The sequence below is a fragment of the Microchirus variegatus genome, assembly GCF_963457635.1.
Source record: "Microchirus variegatus genome assembly, chromosome: 23".
Lineage (NCBI taxonomy): Eukaryota > Metazoa > Chordata > Actinopteri > Pleuronectiformes > Soleidae > Microchirus > Microchirus variegatus.
In genome coordinates this window covers 18569695-18582065 of record NC_139824.1, presented here as the reverse complement: position 1 = coordinate 18582065, position 12371 = coordinate 18569695, and positions in this window count along the sequence as shown.

Below are 12371 nucleotides of genomic sequence, written 5' to 3'. Positions count from 1 at the left end.
AGCGTCGCAGCCGTGCAGAACAACAACAATATTTAACACTTGTACAAAATGCTGTTTTACAGTTGGAAAAGAGAAGCGACAGGTTAAGACGTGTCGTAACGGCTTCACCAACAATAATAGTTCCACAACCGGACTGACTTGACTGTTGCCAAGCAACCAAAGATGAGCACATCCTGCACAATTCACAGGTTATGTCCACAACATTTATATTTTTTAGTGTTTCCATAACAAAGGTGTCATTTTGGTCACTTTTTAGTGGACTTGTTTATGTTTTTATATGTTCATAGCTCATCAGTGCTCACTGAAGTCACATAAACACAACAGTATGGAAGTATATTAGAGAGAGGAAGAGCGTCTGCCCTGTGATTATAATATAATATATAATTACGGCTTCTAAAACTGTAAAATAAATATGCTTAAGTAATGTTATTTGTCGGTAAACGATCTTATCCGCCACGGTAAAACCAGCACCAAGTCGGCCGGGATTTTTGTTATGTTCTGTTATGCTAGCGGACTTTATTGCTAACACGCTAGCATTTAAGCTAGCGGACTTCACAGCTAACACGCTAGCATTTAAGCTAGCAGACTTTATCGCTAACACGCTAGCATTTAGGCTAGCGGACTTTATTGCTAACACGCTAGCATTTAAGCTAGCGAACTTTGCCGCCAACACGCTAGCATTAAAGCTAGCGGACTTTTTTGCTAATTGCAATTCCCAGCGATAAGAAGGGAGAACCTCTTATTAACCTTCTATTGTGGTGAGTTTTCATTAACATTGCTAATCTATGTTATCTTAGTGTTAATTTAAAGTCACATACATGTATTTTTTCATGCTGGACGCTGTCTTTTAATAATCCACTTGTGCGTTTCAGAATGTTGTGTGGCTACATTGTTAGCTAGCTCAGTGTTGTCGTTTTAAAATGCAAATGTTCGATCAGACAATCGTATTATAAGCTGAAATGTGAGCAACTGCTATTAATATGAATAACAAACCAACCTGATGTGCTTGAATAATGTGTGAATGACACAGCTTTGGGTGTGAAGTATTGACTGTGATGCCATTTATTTAGCAAGTGTGACAGTTAGCCCATTAGCCAGGAGCTGATAATAATATGATGTGAACATTTATATATTATTTAGGTGATTGTACAAAAACAATTATGGTGATTTTGTTTTTGATATTATGTGGCATTTCATGGTTACTGCATAGATTATTTGAAGCTCTGTGTTGATATAGTATATTATAGTATATAACTCACAGTTTTTTAGTGGTGTATTTCAGCCTCTGGCCACTAGTTAGCAACAGGCCAGCTCCTCTCACTAGCCAAATAAAACTGTATATATGTTGTTATGTATATTTTCAGAGCTTTTATTCAAATATACTACTGCAAAATCCTTGTTTATGGTTTTCAAAAGACTCATAATTGGTATCAACCAACAGGGAGTATTGTAGTGTAGTACCAGTTAAACTATTATTCTGCAGCACTGTGGTGAGTTTCTGTGCTTTTTGGCATCACAGAACCGCTTGTGGTGAAGTTCCTCTCACAGTATCTCAAGAATTTCTTGTTCTTGTGTCGACTTCGTTTTCTTTTCGTCCTGTGCACGTAAACCTTTGCACATACACAGTATTTGTACACAAGGCCCCCAGATTTCTGAAATAGAAACAAATCTGCAAAAAAGAGTCAGTGTAGTGCATGTTTGTACACACAAGTATTGTCCTCTGAGCATGTTTCAGAAGCTGACGTGACCACTTAAGCTTTAACTTTAAGGCCTTTTCTCTTTTTTAAAGACCTTAATCTAATCAGATTATCATGCATTAAGACCTATTCATGCAGTAAAACTGTATTCGTGTGAGAAAATGTGGATACGGCTTTTAACTGGTGCTGGGGCTCTTGGCCAAAGTCACATGGTTTTGTCAAGTGGAGACGTATAGGAAAATGTGGAATGTTTTCTTTACTAAGCTGTACCATGTGCTGAGAAATGACTGCTGGGATTGAAGTCACATTGACTTTAAACTGCTTGTTTCACAACAGTTTTAACTCCAGAAGGCGCTGCTATTAACGTCCATCCAAAGAGATCCGATCAAAAGTGGAAAGTACTGATGTCGTCTGTGTCTGTTCTTCTTATCAGATCTCACATCACCACTGAACCACATCTGAACGCTGGCAGGCGGCTGTGAAACTGCAGTGGGTGAGTGGGTTAGAGGATGTAAGCTGATGATTTGGTTGAATTCACGCCTAAATTTAAAGACTGGATCATTCAGGAGTGATGTTACAGTTCAGTTTTGTACAGTACGGTACGGTTTGGAATGGTAAAGGCCTGGGTCAGGTTTCCTTTACCATTCCAAACAGTACCGTACTGTACAAAACTGAACTGTAACATCACTCCTGAATTATCCAGTCTTTAAATTTAGGCGTACGCAGACATGATGCCCGATGTCTGCATCAGCAAGATACATAGCGTGACAGTGACAACGGAGCGTTTGGGACATTTTCACTGATCGCAAGAGAGTGCCGTGGTTTTTATTCTGTCCCCTATTCAGCTGACTGTCGTGCGCACAGCCAAACGCCACTTTAACCGTTTTACTCTGGTACCCCAAGGGAAGGGTGGACCACTCAGGCTTAAATGTGCTCACGTTGCCATCGCGGCCTACACCTCTACTCCTGACATACGAGCAGGACACTGACACTGTCACAGTCTTTTCCTGCTGTTGAAGTCTAAGCTGCTGTCGTGGTGAAGTAAAAACTGCGTGAGACGTTTGCTGCTCTGTCTTTTGAATATGTATGAGTTTGCATAGGGTGTTTGGCAAAAGGCTTGAGGAAATGGAAAGTAAATATAAGGAACATATTTACCAAGCTGGAACCAGTTAAAGCGGAACTAGACCGGAAGTTCCAATTAACGCTGTTTTTTTAGTGTGTATCCGCGTCATTACCTTGTTTACGAAGCCCTGAAGTTTAGAAACAAACAGTGCAGCCACTTCTGAGAACGCTGTGTTTTATTGTAATCTCGGGCTCAGCGAGATCTCTGAAAAAACCCGGTCCGGTTACGTAAACACCGGTTCTCCTGAACAGCAGATCCTCCTGCTCCGGGCACTAGTCCGGGCACATCCGTTTGCGTACATTGAACCGCAGAAGAAGAATAACGTCCGTTGTGGAGGTGTTTCACGAGCGACAGTGTCTCTGACTCTGGGTCTGACTCCGGGTCAAAGGTCGTCAAAGGGACTGCGGCGGGGAGTCGTGAAGAAGCTATTTTTAAACACTGTTAAAACAATGTTTTGATAATGAGGAGCAGTGCATCCACTGTTCCAGAGGGGGGAGCTGTGCTTCTGAGAACTGGTGTGCTGATATGTCACTTCCGGATATTGGCCAATCACAAGACAGTTGGGAAGGCTCTACGCTGGCTGGCCAATCATAAGACTCTGTCTTCTCGGGGCGAGATTTATGTCTGAAATATCGCGGCTGAGGACAGCGTCAGCGTTTACAGCAACTAGGAGGTTTTTGAGCATAAAAACAAGTTAATGTATGTAAGTAGACCTCCAGAACTAACATAAATGTGCAACAGGACCACTCTATGTGAGCTTTAAAGTAAACCATGAGCAACATGGCTGGTTGATATGTGATATTTACCACCAAGAAACCAGAGGTTATATAAGTTAAAGTTAAGTATGATTTATTAACATTATCTGGGCTCGACTATCTGACCTGAATCAGTAGTCATCAGGGCCCTGAAAGGTTTATATTCTTTCAATATGGCACGAATGCAATGTGGACCTAAACCATGTAGTGATTTTGTCGACCAGCAGCCGAAGAAGAAGAAGGAAAAAGTAGAAAATCGTGGTCTCAGAGGTGGCATGAGACGGGTTTTTCAGCTAACTGACATGCAGATAAAAGACATTCGAGGTCGGTCGAGGAAGCGCTTGCATCATTTAGTCGCTTTCTGTCGCTGTGGCTTTGACACGGCGCGGTGGATGACGTGAAGTCTCCGCACTGGCTTTACTGGGCCAGCTGATCGCTCGGTCAGCCGTGCTGCTGGAGTGTTGTGCTGCTTGGCCTCAGTGGTGTTTGTTAGTCTGGGTGTTTTCGGTAAGACTGAGACACTGATGGTCAAGACCAGGATCAGACCAAGTTTAAATCAGGACATGCCCACTACTTTTATACTGAACACTATACTCTATATATACTTTACTGGGTTGTGACAAAGCCCAGCATTAGCAGTCTCCACCTCCTACCGAGGCCATTAACCAGTTTGGCCATTAGTCAAGTTCATCATTGTTCTGTTTTCCTTCTTTGGGATTGTTTTATTCGTTCATCTGCTTCATCAGATTATGTGAATCTCTGCTCTTTTCTGTTTCCCCCAGACTCCTGCAAACAATAACAGGGAGGAGGTTCACTGCTGCTGCTTAGTAACAGACAACCCAGTCGGACCGGTCAGAACTGGATCCTCCTGCTGTTTTTCTTTGGATATGGAAGGTGGACCTTGACCAGGTACACACACACACACACACACACACACACACACACACACACACCTTTCTCAAGGTCTTGTGGGAGTGGCCTGTCAAACACATGTCACTCTGTGCAAACAAACAGAGAAAGTGAGAAGGAAAAAGTGTGTGTGTGTGTGTGTGTTAGTTGAGGAATGTCCTCTCTTGCCAAAGTCTTGCGCCAGATACAGCAGAACGCGCGCACGCACACACACACAAACACACACTGGACACACACACTTCCTTCTCACTGCAGCAGAGCAGCATGCTCACATTTCAGAACCAAAGAGGGAGGTGTACCCTCTCCCTCCCTCCCTCCCTTCCCTCGCCTCCTCCCTCCTTGTTTCAGCCAGCGTCAGAGCCTACGCAGTCTTCTCTGCTTGTGTGTGCTCTCACACACACACACACACACATGCAGTGATGGACTAACAGAGGAGGCATGAGCGTACAGTGTAGGAGGACGTGTGTGTGTGTGTGTGTGTGGAGGAGGACAGAGTGTGTGTGAGGACACGCAGTAGAGTGTTTGTCGGGCCGAGTCGAGCTGAACCAGCCTCTGAACCAGCCTCTGGACCAGAATCTTTGGATCCTCCAGGATCTTTGCTGGCTTTGCAGCAGTGCAGCAGGAGCAGAGGAGTAAGTTTGATCTGTGGCAACAGTTCTCCGCTCTGTCAGGACACGTATCTGCAGCCTGAGGCTTCGTCTATTTCCTTTAAGTGTACGTTTCTGTGACTCAGGTACTTTTCTCAACAATTCACACTATAGTTATTATAATAATTCATACTCTTTGCACTCTTTACGTCTGTGACCTTTCTGCTCGTAGCTCCGACTCTCTCAGTTTTAGAGTGTGTGTGTTACTTTCTGTGAGGTCTGGGACAAATCAACCCCCCCCACACACACATTTGATCTGGTTTATAAAAAAGAGCATTGCATTTTGGGTGAGCAGAGGTTTGTGTGATGCTGCTGTGGCTAAACTGAAGACAGTGATGTCGTCCTTCCCTTTGGTGGATTTGATGGTTTCCAGATGCCTTTTGTTGAGATGATTGCACATGTTAACTGAGAACAGCAACGCAGATGTTTAAATACTGACAGTTTGTGCTGCCAAATACTCCATATTATAATATTAATGACACTATTATCTAGTTTAGATGTAGATATCCTTTCAAAACTAAAACCTTAAAAACAAGTTTGAGCGTAGAAAAGCATCAGAACGTCCATGTGAGGACTCACAGACTGCATGAATAAACACATCTGCTGAATCACCTTTTAGCTTAGCTGTTAGCTCCACTGCACTGGGGCATATATGCATCTATACTGTATACTCACACACATATATATATATATATGTGTATATTTGTGGTTTTACCATGTTTGACTCCCAGCTTTTAGCTGCATGTTGGAGGTTTTCATTAGGTTTGCACATTACACACATTTCCCTAAACTAATAATTGAACAGGTTATGATTATCATCATCATCATTATTATTATTATTCATGTCATTTTTATTCATCCCTGCAGGGAATTTCCTCTGCATTTAAATCTCTTAGAATTAGAGGGGAGTTTTTGCCATAAATTTCTTTTAATAATAATCCTATTAAATGTAAATTAGTGTGTGATGTTCGTGTAATGAATCTCCATCAGGGATATTTACATTTTAAATATTTATATTTAAGTGCAACAGCAAGTACGTCACGTCTTTGAAATGACAGAAAATTGTGAAAAATGCCAGTGTCAGTGTTTTTCCTACACCTTAAAAAGAAGATGTCTCAAAATCACTTAACAGAACTTCAGTGATCGATCGCTTAATACCTTGAACGTGAATGCACAGGATTTTATTTTTAGATCCATCCATCCGTTCATCGCTAACCACTTATTCTTGGACAGTAACGCACCGGTGCATTCTCCTCGTTCCCCTGCGTGTTTTACTCTGTATCCTAAAGAATCCTTAAAATGAAAGGCAAAAAGTACATATATATAAAAAAACAACATTCACTGCTGTGGAGGTGGTCTCTAGTTTAGTTTAACAAAATAATGAATGAAAAAGCTGCACCTGTGCTTAAATAGTGAAAATAGCTCAGAGACTATTTCCAGGTTTTCCCACAGACTACCATCAGGTTGCAGAATCACTCCCACACTCCTGCATTATCGCTTATTTCAGGACTTTTGGTTGCCGCGGCCTGTGAAGCTGTTGAGCGCGGACATTTATGACCATGTACGGGCAAGTCACATGATCTAAGTCCATCTATTTCAGTGATGGGAACGACTTTCGTCCCCCGTTCACCTCCTTTTTCCTCAATGTCAAACACGTCTGCAGTGTTGTTCCATCGAGGTGCTGCAGTGTCAACACACACCGTTTCTCCTCTGGTTTGTTGTCTTGTTTTCTGGTCCACATCCACTGCAGTGTGTTCATTGACCATGGAGTCTGTTATATAAAGACAGTACGATCCACGCTGTGCTGCGTAACCTCAGGAGGACGAGTGCTGATGCAGCCGCTCCATCCGCTGTTTGTGAGGACGACTTCAGACTCGGTTTCTCCTCTGGGATCTGATCTGAAAAGACTTTTTCAGACTCATTTGCAAAATGATGGAGTGTAGAACAACATAAGGATAACTGAGCTCTGGTCGCTGACGTCACACACGCCTCCTGTCATGCACAAACACTTGGAACCAGAGCGACGGCATGTTGGCAGGAAACTGTGCTGATCGTGTTCAAATCCACAGACCAGGCAGTATGTCAGCCCTCTGCTTTCATAGCAAGTGGAAATGGTGGATAGTTGTTGAGCTGCAGGATCCTGAGAGACTAAAGTTGTTCTCCATGTTGGTAAATCTGTTGTTGGCATGTTAGTTTCTACTGAAACGGTGTCTTTAAACCTTTTAGATGGTGGAGTAGAGCAGTGTTTCCCAACCCTGGTCCTCGGGGAATGCGGCCATGCCATGTTTTAGATGTGGCCCTGCTCCCAAAAACACCTGATTCAGATGAGACATTATTTTTTTTAATTATTATAATTTTTTTTACAAAAGTTGAAACATTACATTTTTGGATTTTTTTTTTTACAAAAGTTGAAATGTAAAAAAAAATTTAATTTGAAAAAAGTTGAAATGTAAAAAAAATTTTAATTTGAAAAAAGTTGAAATATTAAAAAAAATGTTTGTTTATTTTTTTTAACAAAAGTTGAAATATAAAATTTTTTTGAAAAAGAAATTGACAAAAAATTTGAGCTTGATGATAAGCTGACGATTCATTTGAATCAGGCGTTTTTTGGATCAGGGCAACATCTAAAACATGGCATGGCTGCACAGATAGGTCAACCTACGTTCAAAGACCCTTCCAAAAAAAGATCCAAATCAACAGCGACAGCTCCTCTACTCCAGTGTTTCCCAACCCTGGTCCTAAGAGAACGCAGACATGCCATGTTTTAGATGTTGCCCTGATCCAAAAAACGCCTGATTCAAATGAATCGTCAGCTCATCATCAAGCTCAACTTTCAACTTTTGTCAATTTTTTTTTCAAAAATTTTTTATATTTCAACTTTTGTTAAAAAAAAAACAAAACATTTTTTTAATATTTCAACTTTTTTCAAATAAAAAAAATTTTTTACATTTCAACTTTTGTCAATTTTTTTTCTCCAAAAATGTAATGTTTCAACTTTTGTTTAAAAAAATTATAATAATAAAAAAAATTAATGTTTCATCTAAATCAGGTGTTTTTGGGAGCAGGGCCACATCTAAAACATGGCATGGCCGTATTTATAAGCGTATAACCGCTTTATACATCAATACAGAGCAAGGGCCTTGCTTTGTGGACGACATTTTTGTGCCACCATATCTCCACAGCGAGCCAAATCAACCAGTGCATGCATTTCTGAACTCGTGAGTTTACTATGAAGAAGAAGAAGAATGGCACAGTCCAATGATTTCGCATCTGCTCCACGTGTTTCTTATGTTCCATTCAAATGAATACGATAGCCTGGTCTGGTTACTCTTGAGAAGCTGCTTGGCTGCTGTATACGTTTTTAGTTTCAGCTGCTTCATAGACACCAGGGCGCTTTGTGTCCATGTCACAATATTCAAATCCGTGCTGATATTCATATTCGATTTCTTCCAGTATCACTTTTGTACAGTTGTGTGCTTTACGTCATCTGAACACACACACACACACACACACACCAACACATATTCTTGTACTTGCTGCACACTGAAGACCAGCATTTCCACTTTATAAATCAACACAATTACAAATATCTACTTCATGAATGACATCTACAAAGAACTACTGGTTGCAGTACCATAAAATGTCTGCAGGTGGAGCCCCAGAGCAAAAAGGGCTGGAAAACTTTTTCGATTTTTTTTTTGTTGTTTTTGTAATTTTTGGTCCAACATTTTACAAAAACATCATACTATACTATGTCGTCCAACATTTGAAAAAAAAAATTTGACCCAACATTTGACAAAAACGTCACACTATACTATGTCGTCCAAAATTAGATTTTTTTTGTTTTGTTTTTGTAATTTTTGGTCCAAAATTTTACAAAAACATCATACTATACTATGTCGTCCAAAATTTGAAAAAAAAAAATTGACCCAAAATTTGACAAAAACGTCACACTATACTATGTCGTCCGAAATTAGATTTTTGTTTTGCTGTTTTTGTAATTTTTGGTCCAAAATTTTACAAAAACGTCACACTATACTATGTCGTCCAAAATTAGATTTTTGTTTTGTTGTTTTTGTAATTTTTGGTCCAAAATTTTACAAAAACATCATACTATACTATGTCGTCCAACATTTGAAAAAAAAAATTTGACCCAAAATTTGACAAAAACGTCACACTATACTATGTCGTCCAAAATTAGATTTTTGTTTTGTTGTTTTTGTAATTTTTGGTCCAAAATTTTACAAAAACATCATACTATACTATGTCGTCCCAAATTTGAAAAAAAAAATTTGACCCAAAATTTGACAAAACACGTCATACTATACTATGTCGTACAAAATTAGATTATAATTTTTTTTTTTGACAAATTGAGTATAGCATTTTATAGCAACCTAAGGAAGTGATTTCAATGAAAACAAAGTGAGGACCGGCCAAAATGTCCTCACTCCGTAAAAATGACCTCCCTTTGTTGGTTAAAAACCCTCACTGGTCCTCAGTATGCCGCAAGTACAAGAACACACACACACATACAAAGCCTTCATCCACTCAGGAAACTCTAACTTTACTGAAACAAGATCTATCAAAGTGTGTCTGAGTGACACAGTTCGCTGTAATGAACCACTGTGGTGACATCAGCTTTCTTATGAATGAGAGTCAGAGTTAATGTGAAACAGAGAGAGTGAAATGTGGCTCACACATGTTTATTTCATCTCTTCTGACCTCTGACCTCTGAGTAACAACATTGCTGCACCACTCTAGTGATGATATATATATATATAATATATGAATCATGGGGAATTTGAGAAATGGGGAATGTTTCAAATAAGTCTGATCAATATAATATATATTATTATAGGACATTATAATAAAAACAGCGTGCCACGACTTTCCATTGTGTAACACACACCACTCTCCCTGGTGAGGTATTTTGATCTCTGCAGGTTGTTAAATCATTTAAACAGCGGTCTAATTCTCACTCTCTGTAAAGATAATGTCTGTGGTCTTATCAGCACAGTCCTGAGCCCTGATTGGCTGCATCAATCAATAATGAACAGTAACTACAGTATCCTCACAGTTTCCAGTTATTCCAGTACCTGCTTTTCTGTTATTCTTTCATGATTATTCAACGTCTCTTTACTTTGAATGATCTCTTTATTACTATTAACAAGCGCTGCTAGCCTTGCTGCTGTTTTTATCAGCGCGTAACTTCGATCTTCTGAGGTCACGGGGTGTTTTATGAACTTCAAGTAGAGCTGATAATTTTTGTAATCGATTAATCTGTCGATTATTTTCTCGATTAATCGTTTGCGTTGATCCGTGTTTGTCAAACCTGGAAATTACGATGTTCTCCAATGTCTTTGTTTTTGTCCACAAACCAAAATGATTCAGTTTTAATGATCTCTCAAGAAACAAAGTCATTATTCACATTTAAAGGGACACTGTGTAGTATTTATGGGTTTATATAACCCAAAATCCACTTTTTTATACATATTATGTGCTCCTGCATTGTCTAGTCGCTGTATAATAGTTTTTGTTTCATTTTCGTAGTGTTTCAAAAAGTCATGTAAAATAACATGGTCGCGGGCCGTGGTTGCATAGCCACTGTTAGCAGAGAGACGCCATGTTTCTACCGGAGCCTGTAAGGACAAACGCGAGAGAACAAATCAAGCGTCTCTTTACTTGTAACAGGAAGTCCCGCCTCCACTCTCTCCGCTTCGTCTGCTACGGCCGCGGTAGCTCCGCCCTCTCCCTCGCCTCACGAACCTCATCTGCTGACACGGAGAAAGACGACGAGGACGACATTTGACCAGTTGGAATACCATAGCGCTCAGGGAAGGGAGGGGGTGAGCAGAGGAGCAGTTCTTTGTTGTAAATTTCAGCCTCTGCTCTAGATGGCTCTATAAACTACTTACTTCACATTTAAGAAGCTAAAACAATCAGAAATCTGGTTTTAAATCAGTCAATTAATCGATGATCAAAATAGTTGACGATTCATTTAGTCATCGATGAATAGTTTCCGCTCTAACTTGAAGCGACCTCTGACCCCAGTGCGGATTCCAAGATGGCCGCCACCAAACACGCACTGCCTTTTATTTTACCGTTAACAGCTCTCGTGTGGTCGTAGCGTAGCTGCCTCTGCTGTAATATCCTCTCACGCACTCTCTCTCTCTGTGTATGAGCTGAACTGCATCACTCACTCGGGACAACCCGAGCGCGCCAACGCTGGTTGCCATGGAAACGGACAGAGCGCTGAGTCACCGCGAGAGAAGAATGTGTGACTTCATATAAGCAGCTCATGTCGCCCTGCATCAGGGTCTTCACCTGCATGCAGAGGCGAACGCCCTCTCGCTTCCACGTGTTTGTTACTGTCTGAGCGACTGATGTGACACCACACCACTGCACTGTGTGTGTGTGTGTGTGTGTGCGTTCTTGTACGGCATACTGAGGACCAGTGAGGGTTTTTAACCAACAATGTGAGGTCATTTTTACAAAGTGAGGACATTTTGGCCGTTCCTCACTTTGTTTTCATTCAAATCATTTCCTTCGGTTGTAAACATGCTATACTCCTCAATTTGGTACAAAACCCCGTTTTCCAGCCCTGGTGTTTCACACACTTTTTGCTCTGGGGCTCCACCTGCAGACATTCTATGGTACTGCACCCAGTAGTTCTATATAGATGTCATTCATGAAGTAGATATTTGTAATTGTGTTGATTTACAAAGTGGAAATGCTGGTCCTGAGGATGCAGCAAGTACAAGAGTGTGTGTGTGTGTGTAGGGGTGTGTGTGTGTGTGTGTGTGTGTGCGCCTGGAGGTGTGTCACTGTTATTGGGTAATGAGACAGAGCAATGTCCTGGATCTGATTGTCTTTATATAGCTGCTCTTCTTTTCTACCTGACCCACATACACACACACACACACACGCGCACGCACGCACACACACACACACACACACACACACATACACAGGTTTGCACAGCTATTATTCTCTGCACTGACTTGTATTCCTTTGAAAAGCGTATAAAAAAGCATCTAAACTATCACATGGGCATAATGGGAAAATAATAATAATCCTATTATGATATACATTAGAGGATATGTGTGTATTTAAATCTGCACACAGATTGTTTCTCTGGACTCATGAAAAGTTTTCTTTTGAGGTGTTGTAAAATAAAATATATGTATATATAATATTGATTTAAATATTGTTTTAAAATAAAAGTCAGACTTACAATACA